Consider the following 8696-nt stretch of genomic DNA (forward strand, 5'->3'; position numbering starts at 1 on the left):
CCTCTGATAGCTATCCCTCTGGTCCCTGTGACCCCGCCTCTACCTCTATTTAATTCCTCAGTTCACTTTGTTCATTAGATTCCACATATAAGTGAGATCATATGATATTTGTCTTTCTCTGCCTGGCTTATTTCACTTAGCATCATAATCTCCAGGTCCATCCATGCCATTGCAAAAGGTAAGATTTTCTTATTTCTCAGACAATAGAGTATTCCATTGTGTCTATGTACCACCACTTTTTTTTAAATAAATTTTTATTAATTTTAATGGAGTGACATCAATGAATCAGGGTACATATATTCAAAGAAAACATCTCCAGGTTATCTTGTCATTCAATTATGTTGCATACCCATCAACCAAAGTCAGATTGTCCTTCGTCACCTTCTATCTGGTTTTCTTTGTGCTCCTTCCCCACCATCTCTCGATCCCTCTCCTCCCCCCCCACCTGTAACCACTACACTCTTGTCCATGTCTCCTAGTCTCGTTTTTATGTCCCACCTATGTATGGAATCATGCAGTTCTTAGTTTTTTCTGATTTACTTATTTCACTCTGTATAATGTTATCAAGATCAATCCATTTTGTTGTAAATGATCCGATGTCATCATTTCTTATGGCTGAGTAGTATTCCATAGTGTTTATGTACCATATTTTTTTTATCCAGTCATCTACTGAAGGGCTTTTTGGTTGTTTCCATGTCTTGGCCACTGTGAACAGTGCTGCAATGAACATGGGGCTATATGTGTCTTTATGTATCAATGTCTCTGAGTTTTGGGGGTATATACCCAATAGAGGGATTGCTGGGTTATATGGTAGTTTCATTTTCAGATTTTTGAAAAGCAACCATGCTTTCTTCCATAATGGTTGTATTACTTTACATTCTCACCAACAGTGGATGAGAGTTCCTTTTTCTCCACAACCTTTCCAACACTTGCTATTACCTGTCTTGTTGATAATAGCTCATCTTACAGGTGTGAGGTGGTATCTCATTGTAGTTTTGATTTGCACTTCTCTAAAATTAATGAAGATGAGCATCTTTTCATATATCTGTTGGCCATTTGTATTTCTACCTGGGAGAAGTGTCTGTTCATGTGTCTTCCCATTTTTTAATTAGATTGTTTGTTTGTTGTTGAGTTTTATGAGTTCTTTGTATATATTAGATATTAGGCCATTATCTGAGCTGTTGTTTGAAAATATCATTTCCCATTTAGTTGGCTCTCTGTTTATTTTGTTTTAAGTTTCTCTTGCTGAGCAAAAACTTCTTAGTCTAATGTAGTCCCATTCATTTATCTTTGCCTTCACTTCTCTTGCCTTTGGAGTCAAATTCATAAAATGCTCTTTAAAACTAAGGTCCATGAGTTTAGTACCTATGTTTTCTTCTATGTACATTATTGTTTCAGGTCTTATATTTAGGTCTTTGATCCATTTTGAATTAATTTTAGTACAAGGGGAAAAACTGTAGTCTAGTTTCATTCTTTTGCATGTGGCTTTCCAGTTTTCCCAGAACCATTTGTTGAAGAGGCTTTCTTTTCTCCATTGTGTGTTGTTGGCCCCTGTATTAAAAGTTATTTGACCATATATATGTGGTTTTATTTCTGAACTTTCTATTCTGTTCCATTGGTCTGAGTGTCTATTTTTCTGCCAATACCATGCTGTTTTGATTGTGGTGGCTCTATAATATAATTTGAAGTCAGGTATTGTAATGCCCCCAGCTTTGTTCTTTTTCCTTAGGGTTGCTTTGGCTATTTGGGGTTCTTTATAGTTCCATATAAATCTGATGATTTTTTTGTTTCATTTCTTTAAAAAATGTCATTGGAATTTTGATGGAAATTGCATTAAATTTGTATATTGCTTTGGGTAATGTGGTCATTTTGATTATATTTATTCTTCCTATCCAAGAACAGGGGTGTTTTTCCATTTCATTGTATTTTTTTCGATTTCCCTTAACAATGCTTTGTAGTTTTCATTATATAGGTCCTTTACATTCTTTGTTATGTTTATTCCTAGGTATTTTCTTTGTTGTTGTTGCAACCATGAAGGAGATTATTTTTTTGAGTTCATTTTCTAATGTTTCAATGTTGGTATATAAAAAGGCTATGGATATTTGCATGTTAATTTTGTATCCTGCGACCTTATTGCACTGGTTTATTGTTTCTAGTAATCTTTTTGTGGAGTCTTTGGGGTTTTCAATGTATAGGATCATATTATCTGCAAAAAATGAAACCTTTACTTTTTCTTTTTCAATATGGATGCCTTTTATTTCTATATCTTGTCTGATTGCTCAGGCTAGAAATTCTAGCACCATGTTAAATAAGAGTGGAGATAGTAGACAACCCCGTCTTGTTTCTGATTTAAGGGGGAAAGTCCTCAGTTTTATGCCATTTAATATGATGTTAGCTGATGGTTTATCATATATGGCCTTTATCATGTTGAGATATTTTCCTTCTATACCCATTTTGTTGAGTGTTTTAAACATAAACTTTTGTTGTATTTATCAAATGCCTTTCTGCATTTATTGATAAGATCATGTGGTTTTTGTTCTTTGTTTTGTTGATATGGTGTATTATGTTAACCATTTTACATATGTTGAACCATCCTTGAGATTCTGGGATGAATCCCACTTGATCATGATGTATTATTTTTTTAATATGTTGTTGTATTCGATTTGATAGTATTTTGTTTAGTATTTTAGCATCTGTATTCATTAGAGATATTGGTCTTTAGTTTTATTTTTTTGTGCCATCCTTGCCAGGTTTTGGTATGAGGGTTATATTGGCCTCATAAAATGTGTTTGGAAGTATTGCTTCTTCTTCAATTTTTTGGAAGACTTTGAGTAGAATAGGAACCAAGTCTTCTTTGAATGTTTGATAGAATTCAATAGTATAATCATCTGGGCCTGGACTTTTATTTTGGAGGAGGTTTTTAATAGTTTTTTCTATTTCCTCCCTGCTTATTGGTCTGTTTAGGTGATTTCTCCTCTTTCATTTTGGATTTTATTTGAGTCCTTTCTCTTTTTTTTTAGTAAGTCTTGCCAAGGGCTTGTCAATTTTGTTGATCTTTTCAAAGAACCAGCTCTTTGTTTTATTAATTTTTTGTATAGTTTTTCTGTTCTCTATTTTGTTTATTTCTGCTCTGAATTTTATTATTTCCTTTCTTTTGCTGGCTTTGAATTGCCTTAGTTCTTCTTTTTCTAATTCCTTAAGATGTGAAGTTAAATGGTTTACTTGAGCTTTCTCTAGTTTGTACATAGAGGCCTGTAGTGATATGAACTTCCCTCTTTATACTGCTTTTGCAGCATCCCAGAGATTCTGATATGTCGTATTGTTATTTTGTTTATCTGTATGTAACTTTTGATCTCTGCTTTTATTTCTTCTTTGACCCACTCAATTTTAAAAGTATGTTGTTTAGTTTCCACATTTTTGTGGGTTTTTTTGTCTTTTTTGCAGTTGAATTTTATTTTAAAGGCTTTCTGATCAGAAAATATACTTGCTACAATTTCAATTTTTCTGAATTTGCTGATGTTATTTTTTGGCCCAACATATGGTCAATTCTTGAGATTGTTTTATGTATACTAGAGAAAAATGTATACTCTGTCGCTTTGGGATGTGTGGGTAGAGCGCAGAGCACATTGCTAGCAGCTGTGGCTGATGCAATGCTGTGAGAATACTCCAGCTCCCACAAGCCTCCTTGGCATATCCAGGAAGGAAACTCGCCTACTATAAGGAAGTGACTTAGTGCCAACTACGCAGCTCCCTGATCTTTTCAGCCATTGGCTATGAAGGACACGCTGTAACATCCTATTGGCTGAACCCATGTATATAAGCTAGCTTACTTCCTGAAATGCGTTACTGAACCTGGTCCCGGAGTCAGGTCTTTGCATCTCCATCATCCTCACCCCCGACAGGACTTGTTCACAACTGGCACCCAATGTCAGGCAGGGACCTAATCAGCATCCAAGTGATGGGTGAGTGACCCTCTGCAATGGGAAACCTTCTCCCCCACTCTTGAGACCCTCAGGCTCTAGCCCTTCATGCCCTATTGCCAAGTAGGTAAGTTAAAGTTAGTGAAAAGGATCTTTGTACAATACTTACTGGGAAATCCTCTCTGGTTTCAACCCTTGGCTCTAGGACGCACCTCTCTGGCACTCGAATACCTGGGCCCAAGCTTTCTGGCACATCCATTTGGCTGAAGTACATGGGTGACAAACCTTCCCTCTCGGCCTCATTTCTGCCCTGCTAGTGATACATGCCTGCCTGACTGGTGCTCCTCCTGGGGACCCTCCGCCAGTGCCAAAAATATTACAGGCTACCCCTCTCTCTGGGGAGCCTCTACCCTCCTATTTGCACCCCTCCACTGAGGAGAAAAGTAGTTTAGCCTCTGAGTTTGACAAAATCACAGCTGAGCGCACAGAAACGAAACCAACCGAATTGCTAACTGCACCATCAGCTCTGTCACTGGCAAAAGCGGAAGTCGCTACTTCCACATTTCCTGCCAGGGCTCAGTGCCCCACCCCAGCCTCTCAGATTCCATTTTCTCCAACACATGTTCCTGCTGCAGACCCATGGGCCAGTCTATACGCCTCCATGTGTCTTTTTTCTTTCTGTCTGTTTTGTATCTCTCTCTCTCTCTCTCTCTCTCTCCCCTACCCTTCTCTCTGAAATGAGCTGAAAGGACCCAGCCACAGCACAGTGGTGGGGATCACACCCTCTTCTAATGCAAGGGAGAGGTTATGCTTGTGTTTTTCAGCCAATCTGGATCCCAGGAACCCTCCAATCTGCTTGACAGGGTTTCTTGGGCACCCACTAAATGGTTCAGTCTTCACCTGTCCAAAGCCACAGCCCTGGCCTCCTCCACACTGACTACACTTGAAGGGAGGAGGTCCTCAGCACTGCAGAAGAAGACCTCATGGCAGACGGCATGCATGCCCCATCACCTGGGGGGATGTAGAGGCTTTGGCAGGGCAGGCCCAGAGAATTGCCTCTGAAGGGCCCCCCAGGCCCTGGTACTCTGTTCTTGCTGGTGTGTGCTATAGTAACCGCTGACTCCCAGATGCAGGTGGCAGCAGCCCGGGGCTCGAGACTGGCAGCGTGAACTGGTGTTTTCAGTTCATCTTTGGAGGATGAGGGCAATTGGGCAGGAGTTGCAGTTCCCAGACTCCAGAAGGTAAACTGCGGCAGCTGCAGCGGGAGAATGAATGGAAGCCAGGCTTGCATTGCCGAGTGGTCGCTGGAACAGCAGGGAGTGCCTGCTAAGCCACTGGTGGGTTTGCTATTGCCATTTTATATATTGCTTTCTGTTTTGTATCTTGTTTGATTCTCTTCTTTTGTTTTTCTCTCATTTCTTTTTGTTTGGTTGCAATCCATACTTCTTTCCTCTGTTGCTACATTTTTTAAGTCATATGCTTCTGTGGTGGTTTTTTCAGGGGTGGTTATCATTAAGTAATAAAAAGGGTACCTACCATGTTCATTGTAGTACACTATCTTATTAATGCTTCTGCACTCCATCGTCCTTTGCTACTTTTAATCTTCGTCCTCTCCTCTTTTTTTTTGTTTTAGTTGTCACTATTTAAATTTGGTTTTATTGTGTTCTTGGTGGAGCTTTTACTTGTGGTTTTGTTCTTTGTATCTGGTTGGAAAACCCCCTTTAGTATTTCCTGAAGTGGGTGTTTTCTGATTATAAATTCCCTCATCTTTTCTGAATCTGTGAATGTTTTTTTTACTCCTTCATATCTGAAGGATAGCTTTGGTGGATATAGTAATCTTGGCTGAAAGTTTCTCTCTTTTAGAACTTTAAATATTGGGGTCCACTCTCTTCTAGCTTGTAGAGTTTCTGCTGAGAAATCCGATGATAATCTAATAGGCTTTCCTTTATATGTTGTATTCTTTTCCCTGGCTGCCTTGAGAATTTTTTCTTTGTCGTTGGTTTATGCCAATTTCATTATGATGTGCTTTGGAGTAGGTTTGTTGGGGTTAAGAAAACTCAGTGTTCTGTTTATTTCTTGAATTCGAGGTTTGGGAAGTTCTCATCTATTATTTGTATGAATATATTCTTCATTTCATTTTCTCTCTCTTCTCCTTCTGATATACCTATTATTCTTATGTTACTCTTTTTGATGGAGTCAGACAATTCCTTTCTCATTTTTTTTTAAATTCTTGAGTCTCTCTCTTCTCTATGTTGTGCCTCAAGTTGCCTGTTTTCTATGTCACTAATCCCCTCTTCTGTCTTACTTGTTCTATTAGCTAAGCTTGTTACCTCATTTTTCAGTTCATGAATTGAGTTTTTCATCTCTGTTTGATCTGTTTTCATAGTTTCAATTTCCTTGGTAATATATTTTTTGTGTTCATTGAGTTGTTTTTTGAGCTCCCTAAATTGCCTTTCTGCGTTTTCTTGCATATCTCTGAGTATTTCAAGAATTTCTATTTTAACTTCTCTGTCATTTAACTCCAAGGTTTCCAATCTATTAAATATTTTCTCCATAGATTTTTTCTCATCTATCTGTGCTACATCTCTGTCTTTTGTATCTATGATATTCGATTTCCTTTTCTGTAATGGCATTTGAGGGTGGTTTTGTTAATAACACTAATGAGAATTAATAAAGAATAAAAAGTAAAAAAAGAATAAAAAAATTATTATTTATTTTTTTCCTTTTTTCTCTTCCTCTTTGAGAAAATACCATGAAAAGCTGAGAATTTTGTTGTGCTAAATGGAACATTAATTACCTATAACGAAGGGCCTGAGTTGGGGAGAAGTGATAAAGGGCCAAAAAAGAAGGTACGGACCCACAAAATGCAAAAAAGGAAAATATTTGGATCAAGAATAAAATAATTTGCTTGTAAATGATGGTCGACTGAGAGATATAATGAAAGGGATAAGAGGAAAACAAGAAAAAAACAAAAAAACACTACTGTATTAAGTGGAACAAAAACTAGATAGAATGAAGAGCCAGGGTTGGGGGGAATGCTAATGAGTTAAAAAGCTAAGTAAAAAGCACTCAAAATGCCACAAAGAAAAAAGTTGGGTCTCAAATAAAATAATTTGTTTGTGAATGAGGATCGAATTAGAGAAAAAGTAAAGGAGAAAAGAGGAAACTAATAGAGAGGGAGAAAAAAGAAAAAGAGGAAAAAGAAAAGAAGAAAAAGAAAGAAGAAACAAAATAAAAAAGAATTAAGAGTTTTGGAGTGTAACCCTCATAGAGAGAAAGGAAGAAGAAAAGAAAAAAATGAAAAATGTAACACTTATGGGTAATGTAGTTCAAGATGAAGAGAAGAGAATAAGATGAGTAAAGAATAAAAGGAAAAAGGTGGAAGAAAAAAAAATAAAGACAAGAAGATGAAAGAAACAGGAAAAATTGGAAAAATTTATAAAGTCTGTAGATTTTTCTTGATTTTGAGAGGTTATCTTCTTTCTTTTTCTTTCCTCTCCCTCTTCCTGGTCGGTGGTTCTGTAACCCAGGGTCCACCCCTGTGGCATGCTTAGATACAGATTTGCAGTTGATGAGTCTCTATGGCGATGTCATATACTAAGCTTCAGTCTCATTGGTAGTCAGGGCTTGTTAACATTTGCAGGCTCCAACAGTGGGAGAGTTTGTTTTCCTGGAGCCTCTCTCCTAGTCTCTCTTTCCTAAATTAGCAGCCTGATGACTCAGCTATAAGGTTGCCACTGCCTCTGCCTGGAGAGTAAAAGGCTCAAAGATCTGGTAAATCCCCACTCTATCCCCACTCAGCACAGGGCTCTGGGTAAGGCTCAGTCAGTCAGAGCCACCAGTGTAATCAGGCAGGGCTGGGAGCCAATTGCTCTCAAGGTGCCTTTCTATGATCTTCCAGGTGTGTCCAGCATGCCTCAGCACTCTGTGGGATGACTCTCCCCAGGTTTTTTGCACTTTTTAACCTGTTTTGGCTGGGAAGAAGATGCCTAGTCACTGCCTGAAGAACAGGAGGTCTTAAAATCTGCCAAGTCCCTCTTTTTAACATACAGCCCTGAGTATGAAAGCTCTGCCAATCAGAGCCACCAGCTTAAGCAGGTAGAGGGGGCGTGTTGACTTCTGTTCAGTTCCCCAGGTATATCTAGTTAAATTTGCCTTAGCATTCTGTGGGATTGTTTCCTGCAGGCTTCTTCCTTGTTAAAAAGCCTACAGCCTATCCTGTCTAACTTCTGCAGTGTTCTCTGAGGTTTGTTCCATAGGAATGTGTTTTTCACCCTGTATTGGCTGACAGGAAGTTGTCCCTGCCCCTACGTGCATAGCAGAAGGCACTAAAAAATATCATGTCTCTTTTCTTAAATAGCTGGTCTGAGAGAGACCTTGTCAATTAGAGCCACGTAAGTCAGTTGGGAGGTGAGCAGACTGTGGATTAAGCTAATTTCAGCAATTGGATCCGCAGATCTGCTCCAGAGACAGACTGCAAGCTGCTTGTGTGCCCCCCCCTAGCGCTTCTGTATTTTTTCTTCCCCAGGAATGTGCTTTGTTAGCCTGGTGGAGGTGCCCCGCCTACCCAGAGAGGTTTGGGCATAGAGAAGTTCACTTTCGCACACTCACTGCATGCCACTGTTCAGGGAGCAGGGACAACACTGAGACTCTGTTCACAGCCCATGCAGAGGACTCTGACCCTGCCCCTCTGTCTGGGACCACAGGTGCCCACTCCTGGGGTGCTAGGAGGAACCTCTTACACACTATCTGTGCCCACCAACCAGGATATTGCGG

At 39.1% G+C, this 8696-nt stretch overlaps 1 pseudogene; it reads right to left on the bottom strand.

Annotated features, from left to right (window-relative positions):
- Positions 1-4194, bottom strand: part of LOC136309341 (ribosome biogenesis protein NSA2 homolog pseudogene) — an 87882-nt pseudogene extending 83688 nt beyond the window's left edge.
- Between the last annotated feature and the right edge of the window lie 4502 nt (positions 4195-8696).

This window comes from Saccopteryx bilineata, chromosome 6 (genome assembly GCF_036850765.1).
Source record: "Saccopteryx bilineata isolate mSacBil1 chromosome 6, mSacBil1_pri_phased_curated, whole genome shotgun sequence".
In the NCBI taxonomy this organism is placed as follows: Eukaryota; Metazoa; Chordata; class Mammalia; order Chiroptera; family Emballonuridae; genus Saccopteryx; species Saccopteryx bilineata.